The sequence below is a fragment of the Telopea speciosissima genome, chromosome 9, assembly GCF_018873765.1.
Source record: "Telopea speciosissima isolate NSW1024214 ecotype Mountain lineage chromosome 9, Tspe_v1, whole genome shotgun sequence".
NCBI classification, from domain to species: Eukaryota; Viridiplantae; Streptophyta; class Magnoliopsida; order Proteales; family Proteaceae; genus Telopea; species Telopea speciosissima.
Genome location: NC_057924.1, coordinates 9,172,412 through 9,195,475, shown reverse-complemented (window position 1 = coordinate 9,195,475; position 23,064 = coordinate 9,172,412). Strand labels below are relative to the sequence as shown.

The following is a 23,064-nucleotide window of genomic DNA, read 5'->3' as shown; positions in this document are numbered from 1 at the left end:
GGATCTAACTCTATAAATGAAGTGACCATCACTGTGGTAGAGCCTCGATAAAGGGGCAAGTTTTTTGTTTTGTAGCTGGGTGACTTGGGTCATTTTCGCACCCATGTGAAGAATTGGAGGAATTAGAGGGGGCAGCGAATTAAGGGAATAATGATTCTACTAATCCATTGTCTTGTAAAATAGTCCAAAACAAATTAGCACCCTTGAATTTCTTGAAATTACTTTGGCAATCTAATGTCATTTGCCTTCCCCTTGCAGTGAATTCTGAATTTTTTTTTTTTGGTGGGCGAGGTGGGGAGGGGGGAGGACAAAAATCAAGAATTTTATTAGAGAAAATAAGCTGTGGAGAAACTCCGATTGACAAGAAAATAATGTACAAGATGTTAGAATAAATCGATCCGAATAGGGATAAAATCCCAAAAGCCAGGATCTCCATAGGACGTTCAAGAACACAATCAAATAAATAATAGAAAATAGGGATAGAACCACTGACCTTGTTTCACATCCATAGTGATGATGATTGCAGCGAAAAATAAAGAACAAAGATCTAGGTGCTTCCCCTCTATTCCCAAAGTAACTGGCCTGATGAGAATACCATATGTGCAGGGACGATGAACACTGAATATCTCCCTCTCTTTTCAGAATGCACTCTTCAATAGTGATTGAGAATAATTAGTTGTTATGGGTAGAGGGGGACTTAGCTCTTCTTATATAATAATTCTTATAGGGTCTGACTCATCACAGTCCCAATAAGAATCTATCTGGCCCACACTAAGCCAGTCCACATTAGACCTCTAATATAACTTAATGACCCCACTTTATTATATCAAAACCTTAATTAGCCTAATTTAAGGATTTAATTATGTCCCTATGAAATTTTATTAGAACTAAAATTCTAACACAAGACACAAGGGTGGACGTAACAACTAAACATTAGACAGGAAAAACCTAAAAACACCTCTATTGCTAAGTGGCTTGGCTTCCCTAATAATGTCTCGAGAAACATGAACAAAATACAAAAACGTAGAAAAACTAACAAGATGATGATGTCGTGGCTGTTATTGATGATGCTGCCCGGGAGAGGGAAGATAGGAGGAAAGAAGAAGGTGGGAGAAGGTTAAGCTTCAAAGTCTGACAAATCGTAAGACCCCAAAAAATATTGATGCGCGTGGGTGCTCTACTGGAATGTCAAAGGAGTGAAAAAGGCACATTTCGTCCGAGATGTTACTCATGGTGGATGCTCACTGGAGACAGAGATATTAGTGTTGGAATCTGTAATTTTTTGGCCTATTACTTGCCCTCTTCTTGATGATGGCAATGCCGTGGGATTTAAGAGTTTGAAACATTTTGTCTTTTAGTTCTGTTTAGATTGTAATTGTTTTGTTCTTTTTTAATACAAATGATATTTTAGCAAAAGAAAAAAATAAACAAACTAACAAATGCTTCAAACATCCAGAACGCCAGAACACTTTACCTATGGAATCTGATCGTGGAGGAGGCCCTATCCCTCCCATACTGCATTGTTCCCCTTCTTCTCCTCGTACCGGTTTGTTGCAATTGATGGAAGGCTCTTTTTCCTTGACGACAATAGTAGTTGGTGAGCTCGACTCCCAAAGGACTAGTCTGTCCAAGTCACTGTTCCCTACTTTGCAACCTACAAGCTCTTCTGGGGATCTTACGAGGGATTGTTGTGTTGGTAATCCTTCCTTATCAGCCATCAGGTGGTGTGTTTTTGACCCTCAAGCCCAAACCTTTTTATCTCAAAATAGTTTTGCCTTACTGTGGTTCACTCCTATTGGAATCCAGTAACTGTGGTTCACTCCTATTGGAGCCTAGGTCCTCCATGAGCTCTTGAACCCTTCCCATATACAAGGCACATGCCACTAACGAATCAAGCTTAAGGCTTTTGCAATCTGAGGAATAAAATGCCCAAGACTTGGATGAAGTTTTTGTAGCTCGAGGAGGTGAAATCCATGGAGTGCTTAAAGTTAATCCTTTTGATGCTAATATAGAAGCGATAGATAGTGGCCCATCTTATGGTCCTTCCTCTGTTTTGAAATATCAAAGTGGGAGATGGATGGTTTCTCCCATTCCTCCCTACAACCCTAATGGGAAAAACGGTCAATTTTATATTCAGGTGATTGATGGTTTGGGGCTGATTTGTTCCTCTTAGGGTGGCCTCCCTTCAGCTTGATTTAGTTGTAAAGTAGTCCATTGTTTTTTTATGGACACTCTCCTTGTGCTTTTTATGTTCTTTTTCATTTTATTTTTTTGGGGAGAAAGATTCTTTTGCTTCGTTGAATATTATATTTTTCATTCATTCCAAAAAAATATAATCAAGAATCATCCTTTTTTTTTTTTTTCCTTGTGTTAGAGACCAAATCCAAGAATCCTTGTACTAGGAAAAAAAAAAAAAAAAAAAAGGGTTTTCAGGAATCCAACACATTGCCTACGGATAAAGGCAATTGTAGAATAGATAAAGCCTTTGGGATAGAGAACAATCCATTAATAATGCTCAACTCCTATCTTGGTTGGCTGGGGGATTAGATTAGACACAAATTCAAAGGGGGGGGGGGGGAGGTTAATGGGAAGCCTTGTTATACGCACATCAGGGAATTTTTGTTTTTTTAATGTGTCTGTGTATGTGAGGGGAAACATAAATGAATATATGGATTAACCAAGATCTTGGCATGGATTAAGAAATACAAATAAATATATGGATTACCTTATTGAACTCGAGAATAAAATCTTGTGTGTGTGAGACTGCAAGGGAGAGGAAGGGTTGAACCATATCACAATGGAGTCAATTGCTTGAATGATCTCGCCAATTTTCAGTCCTTGGCTCGTGGAGTGAATTCTGTAAGCAGATGCTTCGTGTAAGACATGCCCTTCTATGTAATTTAATAAAAACTCTTTTGACAAAAACAAAAATCACCAACTGCCCTTTTCAATCGAGGTGGACGACCTATATCTTTGACGAATGTCTGTGGCAGCACCACATGTTCTTACTTCTAAATCGAAAATTCAATGATCTGGGTCCCACTTTCTTGCGTTACGTTTGCATTTTCTTATGTGGCGACGATTTGAATGTGGAATGCGTGGATTTGAATGTTTTACGAATCCTATCACATGGGTCCCACATGACTATAATCTTATTTATAGGGATGGATTCCACCAACTTTTCGTGTGTATGCTACCATGTAAAATTACGTTTTGTATTACGTCCTACCAATCATGAGCTCTTAAGTTAGAGATAGTGGGAAACTTGAAATTGTGGAGAGAGAAGGGGCGGCTGTCGCAGCGTAGGGAAGGGGTGGCTGCAGCTTCAACTGTGGTTTTGGGACGAGAGGGTGGGGGGGAATAAATGCCTGCCCAGTGAGGTATCCAACATTTGAGCTGTTAGGTGTGCACAGGGATATGTGCCTATGGCTTGGCGTGAAATCTAATATACGTCCAGCAGCCCAGCTGTTGGTTGCCTCACTGGGCACTTCTTGGGCATTGGGTTTGTAGGAGAGGAGTCGGATCTTAGGAGGTTAGGTGTTCTAAAAGGAAGAAGGCCAATTCAAGGGGTGATGTTTCAACTGTCGTAGGACAGGGAAGGATATATGGGGTAATTGGGTCCGGCTCCTCTCCAGGGAGCCCAGCACCCTGGGAGTGCCCAAGGGGTATCCAACGGTTGGGCTATGTGCATTGGGATGTGTGCAACACAGTCATTGGATGCCCCCTAATCACTCCCTAGGTGCTAGGCTCCCTAGAGAGAAGCTCGATGCGAGGTAATTTGCATATTTTAAAGAAGCATTTTTTATTTAAAAAACACAATCGGGAAGGATGTATGCCTTGTAAACGGAAAGATCGAGATAGTTAAAAAAACACCATCTAAAACACAAATCGAATAAACTGACTCATGACTCCTGAGGAGAACTACACTCATGCATGGTTCTAGATATAGGCTTTACGTGATTGGTGATCGTTCTTTGCACTTTCACTTCCCTTTTAAATTTTTAAGGAGACAATTTTCCTCCACCCATAGAGGATGGGTTCACCGACCATCCTAGAGTTCACAAACCACTATAGGGTTTTAATATGTTTCCAAAATAACCTCTCAATGCCTTTGTCTACCCTCTACTACCTGTGGTGAATAGGGGAGCGCTCTCCTCTCAGGTTCCTTACCTGCTCAGGTGCGCAGGTTCCTCTCATAGGAGGTACGAAAATGATGACCTCACCCCCTGCCCAAACACACTGCCCGGGTGGGGTGACATCGTCATTTACGCCCTCCTATGAGAGGAACCTGCGCACCTGACCAGGTAGAGAACCTGAGAGGAGAAAAATTCGTGAATAGGATCTCATTCACCAGAAAACTTGGTTCAAACTTTAAAATTAGGATTCAAGTATGAATTCATTAATAATTGAGCAGGTACAACTTCTAGAACAGAATTCAAGAATGAAAACCAGGTAGTCGTCTTTATATATGTGCTCCATAGTAGTGCAAGTGACCAAGTAGTAGTCTCTGGTAAGGGGTGAGGTCGTCATTTCCGCCCTCCTATGAGAGAAACTTGCGCACCTGATCAAGTAGGGAACCCGAGAGAAGAAAAATTCGTGAATAAGATCTCATTAACGGTGAATGAAGGAAAACTCGATTCAAACTTTAAAATAGGATTCAAGTATGAAGTCGACAGTGGGAGCATATCTCTGATCAGGTTTGGAATCGAATTTGGGCTATTCATACTCTGCCTAAGATAAGAAGTTTCTTGTGGAGATCTTGTAATGAAGCGCTGGCTACGGGTTCTGGTTTGCTGGCTCGGCAGATTCGCAGTGATCCGAGTTGCTTGAGATGCGGTGATCCTCCTGATTCTGGTGACCATGTGCTGCTTGATTGCCCTTTCACCCGCAATGTATGGTTTGGCTGCTCTCTTCAATTCTCCCGCCCCTTCAAATCCTAGATTAGCCGATTGGATTCAAGGGTGGGGCGTTTGGTTCCAGCAAGATAAGAAGAAAGCCCGCCTTGATCTGTCTAGAGCTGCCTTCATCTGCTGGTGTCTTTGGCGTGCTCGTAATGAGATGGTGTTCAATGGTAGGGTGTGGACTCGTTCTGAAGTTATTGAAGTCGCGAATAAGGATTTCCTGGAATTCACGTCCGCAAATGGGGTGATGGGTGTTCAACTTGAAGTGAATGCCGAGACCCAACCACTGCCCCTACAGAGATGGGATCCTCCTCCGGTGGGTTTTGTTAAATTAATTGTGATGCTGCTCTTCCAAGAGGTAAATCAAAGGGTGGTTTGGGTTTGATCTCCCGTGATCATACAGGAGCTATGTGTAAGGCGTGGTCCATTCCTCACAATTTTGGTTCCATCATTCAAGGGGAACTTCTTGCTATTCGGTTTGCTCTGATGGCTGCCTTGGAGTGGGGTTTTGAGAAGATCCTCATTGAATCTGATAGTAGGGAAGCTGTGCTACTTATCGAGGATAGATCTTCCTCTTTGTTGGAAGTGGAAGACCTGGTTTCTGATATAGCTAGGCTGGTTCACTCCTTTACTTCTGTGACTTTTTCTTTTGTTTCAAGGGCTATGAATGTTGTCTCAGATGCCCTGGCTAGAAAGGCTCTGTCTCTGGTGTGTGTGACAGATTGGCCGGATTCCATTCGGTGGCTTCATGATCTCTGTGTGAGTGATGCCATTGCTTCAACACTTTCCTTTCAATAAATTTAGAACAAATTACTCAGACCTCCCCTGAACTATCTGATAATTCAGAGAACCTCCCCTGCCCTTCTGACAACTACTTAGACCTCCCCTACTTTTCAAATTGGGCTTCACTTAGCCCCAGGCCGTTAACGGTGTTTTAGTAATTAACCTGATGTGACCAAAATGCCCTTACTTACAAAAGACAACAACAACGCACCTTTTCCCATGTTTCTTCTTCTTCCTCCTCTTCTTCTTTTTCCTCCTACAAACCTTGAACCCAGATGAGATGCAACAACACTCTTCTCTCCAAAACCCACCTCCTCATCCTTCTTGTTTCACTTCCACAACACTCTTTTTCCTCCTGCAAACCTTGAACCCAGATGAGATGCAACAACACTCTTCTCTCCAAAACCCACCTTCGTAGCATCTTTATCACATCAGTCCCACATGGAAAACCTAGATAATAAGGCGCTTACGTTTTCAAAATTTGTGCCTTCAATTTGATGTCTTGCCAAGAAGTTTTGCTCAGTACATCATTGAAGAATAATATATTCATTCTAACCATTCGAAATTCTACAAAACAGAGTTTCAGAAATCAGACCATAAATTATTAGTAATTTCCATTCTTCCCAAGTTGAAGCCGATCATCCAAGAGGGTTCATTCCAAATTTGCAAGAGCTTCAGAACATTTGGGGTAGGTCTGGTCAATTTCAGTTCCGCACTTTGCTTCACATCAAACCCATCAACATAGAACTTTGCACAATTTCCAGACATGAAATATGAACTCCCATGGCCACATTGATAAGCAAATTTCTCAGCTTATGCAGTAGAAGCCTTTGTCCGAGCAAGAGGTTCCCTTATTGTTTTAGACTTCTCCTGCCATTTCCTTTTCAAATCCAATCTGTTTGTCTGATGGAAAAAAAAAAATCGACTTTTTTCCCCGCCAAATGTTCGGTGTATTATTCTTAATTCTTGTTTGAGCTGGTTTGATTCATGTCTTTCTCAGCGGATCTTCGTGATATGTGAGGATTTGAGTGTCTCCATCTGGAAACATGATTTTGTTTGTTCATTTTGCTTTCGTCTATTAGTGATCTAGGATTTGGGTTCAGTTAGGGTTTTCTCTGGTGATCTGGGAGTGCAATTTGATGAGATCGTGGGTTTGTTGCCCTAGATTTGTTTTGTAAGTGAATCTAATTCGCCCTAGATCGTGGGTTCATTTGAAGTTCTGTACAGTAAAAACTGGTCCAATAATCATCATACTTTAAGAAGCATTTACTTCTTCTCTTCAAGAAAAAAAGTGTGTGTGAGAGAGAGAGAGAGAGAGAGAGAGAGAGAGAGAGAGAGAGAGAGAAGTTTAATATGTTTCTCAGGTGGAGGAGGGTAGGGATTGTGACTTGCGTGGATGGGGTTGCAGAGGGGTGGGCGCAAGTGGGTTTGCAGGAGGAAGAAGAAGGGAAAGAGTGTAAGGGCAATATGGTAACTTCCTATAGGTAAAAAAGTTATTGTTTGTAATTTTTTTAAGTTTTTCAAATTTATCCGTTACCTAGCGTTAAAAAACTAACGGACTGGGGCTAAGTGAAGCCCAGTTTAAAAAGTAGGAGAGGTCTGAGTAGTTGTCAGAAGGACAGGGGAGGTTCCTTGAATTGTCAGATAATACAGGGGAGGTCTGAGTAATTTGCTCATAAATTTACCATTTACCAAAAAAATATGAATTCATTAATAATTGAGCAGGTACAACTTCTAGAATTCAAGAATTAAGACCAGTTAGTCGTCTTTATATATGTGGTCCATAGTAGTGCAAGTGGCCAAGTAGTAGTCTCTGGTAACACCGTTTTCACTTAATGAAGGCCCAACTGCTAACGGTAGCTATGTCACTTAGTAGAACTACCTGTCCATACCAACCCCCCTCCAACTAGGAATTGGTGTCGGGCATGGTATCAGTGTTAGGCTAATATTGATACGATACCAATATAAATCATCCTGTATGGACCTAGATGGGATGGTTTTTCCCTTTGTTTTTTTTTTAAATAATTTTTTGATGTTTTTATACTTGGTCTATACAATTATATTGATACAGATCAGTCAGGAATTGGTATCCGCCTCTACCAAAATTGACACACTCGGTTGATGTGATGCCAATTCTTAGAACCATTCCCCCACCCCCTAACATGCAAATGAAATAAAATTAAGATAGATTCTCTAAGCAAGGGCATAGGGAGCAGACAAATAAGGTAAACAAAATGGTATCATATATAGAAGAGGGGAGAGAGAACGCTACATGGTCATGTGTGGTGCACGGGTCCTGCGTCCAGACATATAACCACACGAAAATGACGGCCCCATGGAAAGGCAGAAATATTAGAGGGCGCAAAGATCATTTCATGCAACCCTGGATCTGGGACAGGAGCCACAAATTGCATGTGACTAGATAGTATTCTTTCGAAAAAATTTTGCTGCTACCCAAGTAGCGTTCTTTGGAGAAAAAAAATTGCTACTACCCAGGTAAGAATGTTCCTACTATTTGGGCTTGCAGCCAAAGAAATGGAATACTTCACTTCCCCTTAGGGTTCACGAATACCTTCTTAAATTATAATATTTATTTTCCAAAGTATCCATTTTTATTCCATTTCTTTAGCCACATTCCTGCAACTTGGGCAGCAGCAAAACTTCATTGTATAGTCACAAAGGTAACAAAGAGATAGTCACAAAGGATGACATGTAATTTATCCAAGTAAGAACATTTGAGTTTTTTCAAAAACCAAAGGATGATATAAATTTCTATTGAAAATCAGAGGGTGACGTGTAATTTACCCTTTCTCTTATAGGTAACGAAGAGATAGTCACCAAGGTGCTTAAACGATACCTTATCCTGTCGGAGAACATTTTTCAAAAAATTGAAAAGTAATATATCGGCCCCCTAAGTATATCCAACTCTACTCTAGAGTCTAGAAATACTCTTTACGCCATCATCTTCCATATATGAGAATTGAGAAGTAACCTTTCAATAAATTAAGGGAAAAGAGGGGACCCATGTCTAGACACATAACTGTGAAATGACCGCCTTGCCCCCATTGAATTTCGCATTTTCATAAGACAGCGGTTAATGTGTCTAGGCGTTGGAGCCACGCCTTGAAGCCGGCCCGGCCCGTTACCGTTCTTAAACCCATAAATTAATAACTGCTATAGTGGTGCAGTAGTAATGACTTCTGAATGATAAGGAAACATCAAGCATCGTCAGATCCCATGTTCTCTCCCACATGGTTTTGGCTTCTCCTCTTCCAATTATGCGCTTTCGCCACCGCTCCCATCTCTTCTACTACCGATACTCTAAACCCAATTGAATCCATCACCGACGGTCAAATCGTTGTCTCCGCTGGAAGCAATTTCGCGTTGGGCTTCTTCAGCCCTAGCACTTCTCTTAACAGGTACGTCGGAATTTGGTACAACAAAATTCCTGAAACCACCGTGGTTTGGGTCGCCAACAGAGACAACCCACTTAACGATTCCTCCGGAGTCCTCTCCCTCGCCTTAGATGGGAATCTCATCGTCTCTTACCGTACCGATCAGAAACGTTCTGTCTGGTCCACCAATGTCTCCATAGATTCCAACACCACCTTTCTGAAGCTCCTCGACTCCGGAAACCTGGTTTTATACGACGGCGGCGGCACCGGCAACAGAAATAGTATTCTGTGGCAAAGCTTCGACCATCCGACACACATGTGGCTTCCTGGAGTGAAATTAGGGTTGGACCGGAGTACCGGTCTGAACCGAATTTTGACATCTTGGAGGTCGCAAGACGACCCTGGCCACGGGATCTACTCGTTCAGCATCGACCCACGGGGGTTACCCCAGTTCTTCTTGTATAAGCGGTCGGCCCCGGTCTGGCGATCCGGTCCATGGAACGGTCGTGCGCTAAGCGGGGTCCCACAGATGACCCAGAGCTATATTTTCAGGTACGATTTCGTCAATACCGCCGACGAGCTCTACATGATCTACCACATCTACAATTCCTCTATCTTCTCCACATTCTTGCTTGATGACTCCGGGGCCGTTCAACGGAGGACGTGGGTCGAGATGGACCGTCGATGGAACACATTCTATTCGGCACCCACCGATGCGTGCGATAACTACGGACACTGTGGGGCCTACGGGAGCTGTAGCACAGAGAACACGGTGGAGTGTTCATGCTTGCCGGGTTTCCAACCTAAGTCTCCAGGAGACTGGTACTTGAGGGAATGGTTAGATGGGTGTGTGAGACAGAGAAGTCTTGGGTGCGGCAAAGGAGATGGGTTCTTGAAATTGATAGGCTTGAAGCTTCCTGACACTTCCATGTCCCTTGTCGACATGAATATGAGTCTCAAGGAATGCGAACGAGAATGTTTGAAGAACTGCTCTTGTACCGCCTACGCCACTGCAAATATTTCCGGCGGAGGTAGTGGTTGTGTTTCATGGTTTGGGAGTTTGATTGATATTCGATATTTTACTGCCGGTGGTCAGGATTTATACTTACGTGTGGATGCAGTGGAGCTAGGTCAGTATATATACATTAATTTCTGAAATTGTTACTTCCATTTTTAATTTCTAAGCTATTAGAAATGAATTTTAGTTTGTGGAGTATGAGTTCATGAAGATGGTATTATGTGTAGCAGCGCTAGCAAGAAAAGATAAAGGATTTCTTCACAACAAGCGAACTGTGGCAATTCTTACGGTGTCTCTTGTTGTTGTGGGTGTGCTTCTACTCTTTGCTGCATGCGTGTACTGTTTGCTGAAGAAGAAAAAAGGTAAAGAAGAAAAGACGATATTTTTCTTATTGTTTTAGCAATTTCACCAGCTTCACTAGTACCACCCCTACCATCTCCTCCACCTCAATCAAAATTTTGGGTATTCAATTCAATGTCATTTTTTAAAATTTATAAAAATTTAAAAAATAGAAATTATTGCACATAATATAATAAATGCGTTTCTGTTTCATTTCTAGCCTAGAAATAGAGGAATTGGCCAAGGGCAGCCCATTTATTGAGCTAGTGAACTAACCTACCCTAAATTCTGGACTACGAGGAAGGAATTAGTACGTGGCAGCCCATCTATTGAGCTACTGAGCTACTGAGCTAACGTGTCCGCCATGATCGATAGGGCATGGAGTAAGGGCAGCCTATTCGAGCTCACTCAACTCGATAGCTGACTAATTTCACCTTTCTGACAAATTCATAAAAAACAGAGTCCTGTTTTTGCAACTTCAGATCGGCTATTCGAGGGAGTAATTCCTTTGATGACGGGACGTATAACTAAATTTTTTTTTTGTTTTTCAGAAATTTGACCCTGTAATAAAAATACAAAAATTATTTCTGGAATGCAAATTTAGCCTAGAAACAGAAGTGTTGTCATGCATAACCTAATTTACTCAAACCGCAGTATCAATCAAACTTCATTTTTTATGTTAAAGTATGTTTGATGATGATCAGGAGCAATTGAGAAGCGACGGCAGAGGCGGCGTAGCTGGTTCTTATTTGATTTCACAGTTGCTAGTTCAAAAAGTTATAACTCTGCTACAACTAATGAATTAGAAGACAATGGAACGAATTCCAAATTACCATTCATTGAACTAGAAGTTGTTGCAGCTGCCACTGACAATTTCTCTCCCAATAACAAGCTTGGAGAAGGTGGTTTTGGTCCTGTCTACAAGGTGGCTTCTTTTCTCATCAATTACTTAGTCATGACATTTAGTTTACATGAATTCCAATAGAATCGGTTACTTATTGAATGGGTGATTGATTTGATCTAAATTTCCAGGGCCGGCTGTTAAATGGGAAGGAGATAGCTGTGAAAAGACTATCCAGGAATTCAGGGCAGGGGACGGAAGAGTTTAAAAATGAAGTTTTACTGATTGCCAAACTTCAGCATAGAAATTTAGTTAGGCTTCTAGCTTGTTGTGTCCATGAAGAAGAAAAGATGTTAATCTACGAGTACATGCCCAACAAAAGCTTGGACTCTTTCATTTTCGGTATGCTTCACTCATTACCACCTGAAAATTGTCTTTTCTTTCTTCTTATCATGGTCGAATTCAAATTAATTGTACTTATTTCCTGCAATACTTTGGACAGATGAAAGTAAGGGGGCATTGCTTGATTGGAGAACACGATTTGAAATCATAATTGGAATTGCTCGAGGTGTTCTCTATCTTCACCAAGACTCTAGGTTGAGAATCATTCATAGAGATTTGAAAGCCAGCAATGTGCTTCTAGATGAAGAGATGAACCCCAAAATTTCAGATTTTGGTATGGCAAGAATTTTTGGAGGAAACCAAATTCAAGCAAATACAACCAAAGTGGTTGGGACATAGTAAGCTTTTCTATCCACCTTTTTTCCCCATATGGAAATGTGATATTAAAGGTAGACTTGTTCTGCAGTTATGGTGTCAGGTACTTGACCAATACGTCAAAAACTCTAGAGCTAATGGAATGCGTTAAATCAAGCTCTTTAACCTATCCCATGCTAGGCTGGTCCCATTTAAAACCCACACTAGAGTGACCCCAGTAAACACATAACAAAATTCTAATATTATGTTACTTCCATGGGTCGAATTAACTTTTTTTTTAATATGACATGTAGTGGTTATATGTCGCCAGAGTATGCAATGCAAGGGCTTTTCTCAATAAAGTCGGACGTATTTAGCTTTGGGGTATTGTTATTAGAGATCATTAGTGGCAAGAAGAATAGCATAGTATATTTTCATGAAGATCCTTCGATGAGTTTAATAGAACATGTAAGTCTATTTGTTTGTTTATACATTCTTTTTATAAAAGTATTTTCACTTTCCATTCCTTATGTTCAGATGATTGTAAGGAACAATTAATTTCAGGTATGGGAGTTGTGGAAGGAAGGTCGAGCATTAGAGATAGTTGATTCATCAATGGGTGACTCGTTACCTGCTCATGAAGTTTCGAGGTGTATCCAAGTTGGGCTATTGTGTGTGCAAGAAAGTGCATTAGATAGGCCAATCATGTCAAGTGTCATTTTCATGTTGGGAGATGAAACAAAGATGCCTACACCAAACCAACCTGCTCTTATTATGAAGAGAACTCTCAAGGGACAACATTCATCTACCACAGAGACTGGATCTTGCTCTATAAATGAAGTGACCATCACTGTGGTAGATCCTCGATAAAGGTGTAAGTTTTTTGCGTTGTACATTGACAACTTGTAGAGTTTACTAATCCATTGTCTTATAAAATGCGTAATATTCCAAATCAACTTAACATCCTTGAATTTCATGTTTTCGTCATGTTTGGGCTTAACATCCAGTCATTGTATGAGTATGAATTAATGAAAGATTGTTAACAGATGGGCTTGGTTGGATGGAGCCCAATATGGGAAGTGACATCCTTAATGGGTAATGAGCTTTTTAGTTAACCTGGTCTAAAGTGTAATGTATTATTTTATGTGTGGACCTATTTGCAGTTATGTCTTATAATGGGAGAGACATCTATTGTTCTTAATGAAACGGTTGGTCCATGCTCCCAGTTTATATAATGTTAGCAATCCCCATTAATTGCTAACTCTAACAATTGTGTAGAGAAGGCAATAGACAAGTTCAACAGAGAAGATCAAGGTTTCGGAGTACCACCTTCTTCTACCAATACGTATTCAGGTATGCCTAAATTCATCTCCAAGTTTCTTACCATGGTCATTCGATCTCCGTGATGTATCGTATGTGTGTATATTTTCAAACTATTAGTATCAAAACCAACCATGGAGGATTAGTGGGTTATAATATTGATTTTGAGTTTTGTATGACTAACTTTAAAAAAAATAAAAAACAAACAAAAAAAAAAAATTGGAGGCAGCCATGACTACAAACCGTATGCATACTCACATTGTAGACCAAACCACAAGGGTCTTTCTAATGTCACGTACGTGTACTCTACAACTTAGCTTCATCCCTTATAGTACCTTTCACCAGAATACGGGGCTGAAATAACTCAAAATTCTTGCATCATTGGATGGTATTCAGAGCAATGCTTTGAATTGGTATATTGCCAAAATTGGATGAGCAGCTTGGAATCAGTGTCATCGGACCAGAGAAGCCAGAATGGGCTAGTGAGAGGTTGCCACATTAGCAAAACTCGGATCGGGGGAGTAAGCACAACTCACGAGATTACTTAAATTCAGATCACGACCTGGCATTCTGCAGCTAATGCAATCACCCTCACAAGATTGCTCAAACTCGGATTGGGAGAGTAAGCACAACTTAATTACAAAGAGGCTAAGTAAGACTGATTCGTACCCGGCCTGTCAGTAAAATGACGATAATTCTCAAGTCACAACTCATTTTGGGGTGCTTCAAATTGGAGATTCGAGATAACAGAAAGGCCTACAAGTTTTATGAATAAGTTTTCTTCAGAAAAATAATGTAAGATCCTAGAAATATCTCATGAAGTTAGTGCAAAAATGCTGAAAAATAAAATTAAAACAAAAACGAAGGATATAGGTATAATTGTTCTGGGCTGAAATCCAACTCTTCTAGTGAAGTGAATTTTGATACTTTTGAATTAAAGTGTCTTTAGCATCTCTTTGAATCAAGTTGAGTTCATCTCTTAAAAATATTGAAGAATTGGTGATTTCTATATCTACTTGAAACTTTGAAGAGTTTCACTCCTTCCTTGAAGAGTATGAGCTTTCCCTATGCCCTTTGCATCTTAGAAGAGTTGCGAGACCCTTGGAATTGCAAACACATCCTAGAAGAGTTGAGTTTCAGCCCATAACAGTGATATCTCTATCCTTCTTTTTTGTTTTAATGTTATTTTCCAAAATTCGTGCACCAACTACATAAGCAATTTCGAGTACCCTACAGTGCTTTTCTGAGAGAACATTCTTCATAAACATTGTAGGCCCATGAGTCCTTGATACGGAGGATTGGGAATCAGGTGATTACGATCTATATTGAGCAATTTTCACTTTTTTTTCCGGTAATAAATTTATCATTTTAATAAGGCCGCGCAAAACAAAAAATTTTTGTTTGTGTTTGAAGAATTTTTATCCGATGGTTGACACAGCAGCAGCCATATGTGCACAGCGGGCCCCATTGTGCACACATGGCCGCTGCTGTGCCGCACAATGGCACAGTAGCGCTGCAATGCACAGCAGTGGATAAAGATCCGTGTTTGAACTTGTGTAACTCACTCTCCCGATGTTTTAGTAGCCTTTTTTCCACTGCCTACATTAGCGGCTCAGCATAGACCCTTGGCCCGTTTTGCGGTGTCCAAATGTTTCTCTATGGATCCGTGGGACACAACATTTGGTCTTCGCGGACCCGCGAAATGTAGTAGTGTTCAGCGACTTCGGATGGACCATCAATTCGCTCTGCGGCGCTGCAAAGATTTCTTCGTGGATCTCTGGGAACGCAGTATGTAGTGATGGGATCCTCCTTGACAACTCCAATTTCATCTGGATATGACAGAACTCAATCATCATGGGGTCCAAAGGTAGTCTTAAAACATGGAAGTGGTCTCCTCCTCTTCCATAAGAGAATTCATCATCTACTCCACCTCACCCCAGAATTATTGGATGCATTCATACAAGAATTCCTTCGACACCTCATATACAATTTCCCCTTCTATGTTTTTTCTTCAAACCTCAATTGAGTCAAAATCTTCTTCTCGGGTCTAGTAATAAAAGAATGGAAGTAAGCAAGATCCTCATAGCCCAGTGATAACATCTACCGCTGAGGGCACATGCTCTAACATAATGACCAAAAATGAAAGAGAAAGATTCCCGGTCCTCAAGCCTATGCACCAGGCAGGAGCATATCTGAAGGGAGCGTAGCCCGTTTGGGGTCAATTCCAAGAAGAAGCATAGTCTGGGGGCATTGTCATGAAGGATCATGATCCTCTACTGCCAAGCTGTCCGGCAGGATCGTGCAGCTCAAACACAGTGAGGCACGCAATGACTGTCTTACCCCACTCGAACAAGATGTTTAGACAGGGGCAAGACGATCACTGCACGCCTCACTTTGTCTGGACTGCGCGGTCTTACTGGGCAGCTCGACAGTAGAGGATCTGGATTGCCGCCATGAAAGATTGACGTATCCACCCCTTCATCCAGTATATGGTTGGTCTTCTATCCATAGACGTTCACCGCTCCATGCTTGTAACGGGGAAATGATTGACATGACCAAGTCATAAAAATACAAATGACACTAGTTAAAAATTATAAAATATAAAAGAATCTGAACAACCCCAAGCATTTAGGCAGGTCCCCAACGGCTACGTACCATGGTTTGCCTCCTTGACCACCATATTACCGAGAATCCCTAGGAAAAGAGAGATAAAATAGGGATATTTGATAGGTTTGGCTTTATCGAGAAAGCTGACATCCTACTTCAAAGAGAAAATACAGGGTAATTAATTCTTTACCACTTCTATTTCGATAATACTATTTAAAGAGGTATTTTATGGTTAGATAACTATACAATACTCATGTATTAACACAACTATTACCTATTTACAAACAACTCGTAATACCTCTTCAACTCCTACTTGGTTATCACATTTATAAACAACTCCTAATACCTCTTGAATTCTTACTTGATTAAATTGCACTCCATAGGACATGTGTAACATTATACCCCCCCTTTGGAAGTGTCCTTGTCCTCAAAGACAATGAAATTAAGGTAGTAAAGGTCGGTCAAGATCTCATTTCTTAATGAAGCAAAACGAGTAGGACAATCTTAAGCGATGATGCCTAACTCTCCAAATAATGAAACAAAAAGAATAGGATTGACTTAAGCGATGACCATCTCATGACGTACGAACATTGTCATAGGGAATTGGGGGGAAGAGGTTGCCATCAGCTACCAACGGCTCATGGCTGGAGAACATCTGGTCAAGGTGGGTGAAAATAGTCCATAGTTTTCTCCTGTTCGATGATAAAGGATGTCACATTTGCCACCAACCTACTAAGCCTTTGCTCCACCGCCATGCCTGGCTCTGATACCAATTAAGTTGATATGCACGTCAATTGCGTACGTTTTCCTATCTTGGGTAGGGGAAAACTGAGCAAGAAAAGGAGAAATAATACGAGAGAATAGTTTGGCTTAATCGAGAAAGCCTCGGCACAATCTCTAAGGAAATAATTTAGGAGTTTTCAAGCTATCCTTTCCTTCATTGTTGTTCAATAAATAAAATGATACAAAAAACTCTGATGTGTGCACATGAGGAGCAGAAAAGAGAGGAGACAAGTTTAGAAGGAGATAAAGAAAAAAAAGAGGAAGAAAAGGGAAATAAAAATAGGGAAATTGGGGGCTTAATAGAGGAATCTAGCCTCCTCCTCATACGAGAATTGTAGCAACTCTCAAGCTATCCTTTCCTTCATTGTAGTTCAATAAATAAGATGATACCAAATACTCCATATAACCCACGTACACCACTTGCATAGTATAGTGGTTACAGTAACTAATAATAAGAGACAATCGTAATAACTGAGCTCAACACCCACCGGTACCTCTCAACTAACTCTGCTATTAACTCAATTTAAATATCACTTTAATTCCGTATATATTTAGGAAATTTACACACATCACCCCTGAGGTTTGACAAAAAGATATTTTTACCCTCTAGTTTTGGAAAATTTTACGTATCCCCTTGAGGTTTGCAAACAGTAACAAATAAACCCATTCCGTCAGTTCATGACTAACAGTGTTAAAAACATAGGATGAAATGACAAAATTACCCTTACAAAAAAAAAAAAAAACTGTAACTACTCATCTTCCCCAAATCGATTGGGGAAGATGAGTTGCAGATATGGAACTCCAAAGATCCCAACTCAAAACGAAGAAATACAATTTCCCTTCTCGTCCTCGTCCTCTTCCCCTTTCCTCTGCGCCTCGACCAGTGCCCTCTCTATGGATTACAAACCCTAACCCTAAATGATTTTGGATTCTCCACATGCCTCACAACTGCGCTCCATATGTGCCAAACACCAACGAATAAGAACAGAGTCCCTGGAAGAATATGGCCCTTAAAGGAACCCATCCCTGCAATCAAACTAACAGAATTCAAAAACCTCCAAATCCAAATTAACCCAGAAACCTGAAAATCTAATTGAAGACTCAAATCAATCAGCTTCAGTACAATTTCATGTTTTGGGTAAAACCGAAATTCAGAGAAAAATAAAAAACCTTAATACATCAAAATCTCCCACCTAATCAGGACTAAGAGTTTTTGCTATTGAAGCTCCAAAGTTCCTTATCCTTGATGGGAACCCGGAATTTATTTTTCAAAGTTGGAACAAATCTTCTCAAATCTGCTTGAATTTTAAGCTAAAAAACATTGAAACTTTCTCTCTCTCTCTGTCGACAAGAAAGTCAAAAACACAACGTTGACCTGAAAATCTGGGATTCTGTGGTTCAATATCTGATAAGGAGAATACTTCTGGAACAAAGAAAGATTGTTGGTAGAACTTCAAACAGTGGGTCATGAAGAAAACTATACAAATGAAGCTGTAATGGGTTAAGAGAGCTGAACCACCCTTTTTTTTTAAGTTCTACAGATCTATTAATCAGAAAAATAGAGAATATGGGTTTTCAAGTTTCAACCAGAATCTCAATGGCAAAAACAAAACAAAAGAACAAAACCCAGGCAGTCGGTCGTGAAAGGGCCATGGGGAAAGGAACTTTAATGGAGAAAACAGAGCCGTAACTGTTTTTATTAATGGGTTTTAATGGGTAGCAGGAGTTTATAAGATCTCCAAATATGAGAGATGGAGAGGGGTTCTGTCGCTCTGATGCTTGAAAAAGATTTCAATGGTGGATGGAAAATTGAAAGCAAATAAAAAAAAAAATTGGGAAATTGCCCGTGAAGGAGTTGCAGTTTTTTTTGGGGAAGATGAGTAGTTGCAGTTTTGTTTTTTTTTTTTTTTTTTTTTTTTGTGAAGGTAATTTTGTATTTCATCCCATGTTTTTAACACTATTAATCATGAACTAACGGAATTGATTTATTTGTTACCGTTTGCAAACCTCAGGGGGGTACGTAGAATTTTCCAAAACTAAGGGGTAAAAATATCTTTTCGTCAAACCTTAGGGGTGGTAAGTGTAAATTTCCCTATATATTTCTACAAAACTAACCTCATATTAAGGATGTAAATGGATATTCGAAAGTCCAAATTTGATTCGCATTTGTATTCGTTTAGAGGCATCTATATCCGTTTAAAGATATCCGGACGAAAATTCGTCGTTTAAAGGTATCTGGAAAAAAAAGTCGAGTAATCCGTAAAAAAAAATTTATACGATCCAAATAGATATCCAACCAATAATAAAAAAATAAATAGTCAATGATCTTAAGGGTTTTTGAAGATTCACCAAGTTCTATGAAATGAGGAAATGAGAATCATGAGACTAAAAGACAATGGCTTAATGAGAGTGAATCGTACTTACCGACGGAGAAAAGTCTAGATTATATGAGTCAGGGATGTAAACAGATAGTCAAAAATTCATATCCGTTTAAAATATCCGTATTTGATCATGAAATATCTGGATCTCATCACAATATCCTCTCTCTCTCTCTTCCGGTCTTCCTTCAGGTTGAACTCAACCTGCGACTGTAAAATGAAGAAGAAAAAATATTAGAAAACTTTTTCACACAACCTCGAATCTTCGTAAGTTGTAGCATATATAAAGCTTGAAATGTTTAGGTAATTAATCGCAAATAAGAACAAGGAACTAGAAACACACGTACCAAATATTGTTGGTCCATGGAACAAACGATGTTGAAAGCCCAACCACAATTTGTCTTCAAGTGTTGAAATCCAAAAATACGTTTACCTGATTAATTCTATTACAATATTCAAGCAGTCATTCCCCTTAGAAGCGAGTGCGATGTTTTTCTTTTTCCTAATAAATCATTTAAAATTGGGAACCTTCTTTCTGATTTCATCACCTCCCTCTCTCTCTCTCTCTTGTCTGTTCTCTTTAGTTCGGACTGAGAAAATGCGAATTGAATTCACTCGAGATTAGAGTCCGAGATGGGTTCGAAGTTAGAACCCGTGGGGGCAGAAAATTATAAAAAAAGAGTGTTTATGGATCCGAGATGCACCTGTCGCTCTTTTAGGGACAACCAGATTTTCTTTTGCTATCCCAAAGTTCCTCAAATAAAGTACGTTGTTGCTTCCTTCTCGTGTCATGACTCATGATTCGTGAGGAGGATCGCACTCCTGGCTCTGCTTATTAGCTTACTCGTTCTTTTCATCTGCTCATCTCTTTTGAAACTTTCAAGGACAAGATTCAAGCAAGATTAGAAATTGAAGCCATTAATTGGGCAGAACAACGTACTCCTGGATAAGCATTGCTAGTTGTTTTGTTAATCAATACATTATGTCTACTATCAATCATGGATTTAGGTATTGATATCAATATCAATATTGTATAAGTCGATATGCAAATACGGTCTGTCAGTGGTGACCTATAATGGTATGGCACCGATAGATCCGATTTGTATCGATACCAATGTCTGTATTGGTGACCAACTTTGATACCACAAACTAAAACTTTGATTATCCTTCGATCATAAGCCCAGATGGTCGGTATTATCGATACATAACAAAATAAATACATGTACCCTATTTGAAAAACACATTTTTATACATATTTTCTTGGATTTAGTTTTCCTTAAGTCACGGTGAAGTGGAATCATATCTAAATCGTAGCTATTGATGGAGGGGAAAAAGTATCGCGCAATAGGGGGATGTTTAGAACCCTAGGATTGTGGTAAACCCTATGAATCAAAAGGTTTTAAGATAAGTAGAATGAAAATGGAGCATATGAAGTGTAACTTTAGTTAGACTAAGACGGATAATGAGGTAGTGAAAATTGATGAGAGAGATCCTACTAAATGATTATTTTAGGTATTTGTGTTCAATCGTAAATAAAGAAGGTAATATGAGGGACGGTGTTTCACAAAAAATTCAAATGGGATGGATGAAGTGGAGAGGTGCATCCGAAGTATTGTGTGATCGACGTAACTTTTTGAAATTTTTAGAGAAAAATTTTATAAAACAATTTTACGACCGACTATGATATATAGTGCAGAAAGTTGGGCAATTAAAAAGCATCATATAGATAAACTCAATGTACGGAGATGAGGATGTTGAGATGGATGTGTGACAAAACTAGAAAGAATCAAGTAAGGAATGATTATATTATAGTGGATTTGGGAGTAGTTCTAATACATGATAAACTACAAGAAAATCGTTTGATGTGGTATGGTGTTGTTCAACGTGTATGACTTCGAATGGAGCTGATTGAAGAGTAAGAATCCATACGGCCGATCTCATTTAATTGGGATAAGGCTGAATTATTGTTGTTGTTGTAGATTATGGTTGAACCCTTGCCGGCTTGCCCTATGATGAAGGAAAACTCTTCTATTTTCAAGGATACTAAAAAATACGTATCTTGGCATAAAAAGAAGTATCTTTTCTAAAGGTTTGTATTAATTTTATGACATTTAATAAGTGTTATTTGTATTATTCGTTTTAAAAGAGGTTGCTTTATTAACAAAAGACAGAAATAGAAAAGTTCCCAATCCACTGAAAGCCTGAAACCCTTTCCTTTCTTCTACTCTGGTTTCTGAAACTTTGCCCTCTCTCTCTCTCTCTCTCTCTCTCTCTCTCTCTCTCCTTCCTTGTTTATACGTTTCTCCAATCAATCTCTCTCTTGACACGGTTCAGATGGAAGCATCTGTCATGGTGGGAAATGGGAAATAGGAAATGCGATAATGGGGATGGTGACACGACCCCACCTTTTTTTTGTATTGAACAGCTGTCTCTCACACACTCAGTTAATGGTGTTGATTGTAGAAAACTAAGTCTTTCCTTAATATTAAAAAAAACAAAAAAGGTTTTATTTTAAATTTTAAAATTTGCCTAAAGCTCCACTGCCGCACTGCTCATTGTCATTTTGGGCTGGATTTGGATTACTTTGGGTACTCTCAGATATGCGTCTGTGTAGGAAAATACTTCCTATGCAAGTGCTAGTATACCTTATGATTTTCATCCATCATAAGGGAGGCTGAACCCTCCATGGGGTATGAGACCCGCCTCTAAGGTGTGGGACTCACGGCCCATGGAGGGGTCAGATCTGTCCCCACCAGTCCCCATGTGGGTAGCTGATCCGTATTTCTTTTCAGACCCTCTTTGACTTGAAATCTTAAAATGTGTGTAAATATTTACACCTAATCTTTTTCTCATTATGTTTAGAGAAGAATCACATTAACCGCTTATTGTATTTTGATCATGAGTAAAAGATTTGCATAACGTCAATTTAATTTAAAAAATTACATGCAAGTGAAGGAAAACTACATCCATTTAGAGTCATAAATACATTAAAAGTTGTTATCACATTTTGGACAAAACAATATTGACTGATTGTGTAGATCCTACAACCAGACACAGTAGCACAAGAAATTATTGTCCGGTGCTTCTTGAAATAAAAAATCTCATTCATGTTGATGCTCTTGTGTATACTCTTACTGGCCCCACATTTGTGCAACAATTACACAACCAAGCATCGATCTTTTGCCCTAACAACTATATTATAACAGATTATAAGTTTCTATCAGGCCGAAGTGGAATTTGACCAGACTATCGTACAACATACACAGGGCCTCTGCTACTACATTAAGGTCCAACTATTAATAGTAGCAATGTATGCACTTACATAAGATTACCCATTTGTAAGTAAATGGGATAGAGAAGCGCAATAAAGTGCAATGAAATGGTTTTATGTATAGAAAAGCAGCGAGACCATTTCATGTGAGTAGGAGAAATATATAAATAGAGAGAGAGAGAGAGAGAGAGAGAGAGAGAGAGGGACTTGGGTTTCCTCCAGCCATGGCGGGAGCTGGAGGATCCAGCCCAGCAAAAATCAGTGGGGGTTTGATCATTTCTCAGAGGGGTTCACATGGGACCTTAGATAGTAAATTTGCGTATAATATGCGTATTACATTCGTCCCCGTATTTTTAAATGTATAATACTCCCGTCCCCATATTTTCCCGTATTTTTATAAAAAAATGCATTTTTTAATCAAACAAATATTATACTCGTATAATACGCATATTATACGTTTTTTTTAAAATAAAAAAAAAAAACCCAAAAGATTAGAATTTAAGGAAATGATTTCACTTTCCCTTTCGTCCCTTTCGATTTGCGTTGAACATCCAACCGTAGCAGGCAACAGTAGCCGCCCTCCATCTCCAATCATCCTCCCCATCTCCGTTCAACAAAGCGGCACTTAAGTCTTGTACTCTCCTCTTGTTTCTCTGATCTTTGAACTTTGATGGTGGTAGTGAAGCAAATGAATCTGGTGTGATATTGGCGAGAACGGCTCAATCTCTATTC

The 23,064-nt window shown here is 39.6% G+C and overlaps 1 protein-coding gene across 1 annotated transcript in view; it reads left to right on the top strand.

Annotated features, from left to right (window-relative positions):
* Positions 1-23,064, top strand: part of LOC122639966 (receptor-like serine/threonine-protein kinase SD1-8) — a 60,364-nt gene that overhangs the window by 29,806 nt on the left and 7,494 nt on the right. The window lies entirely within an intron of this gene.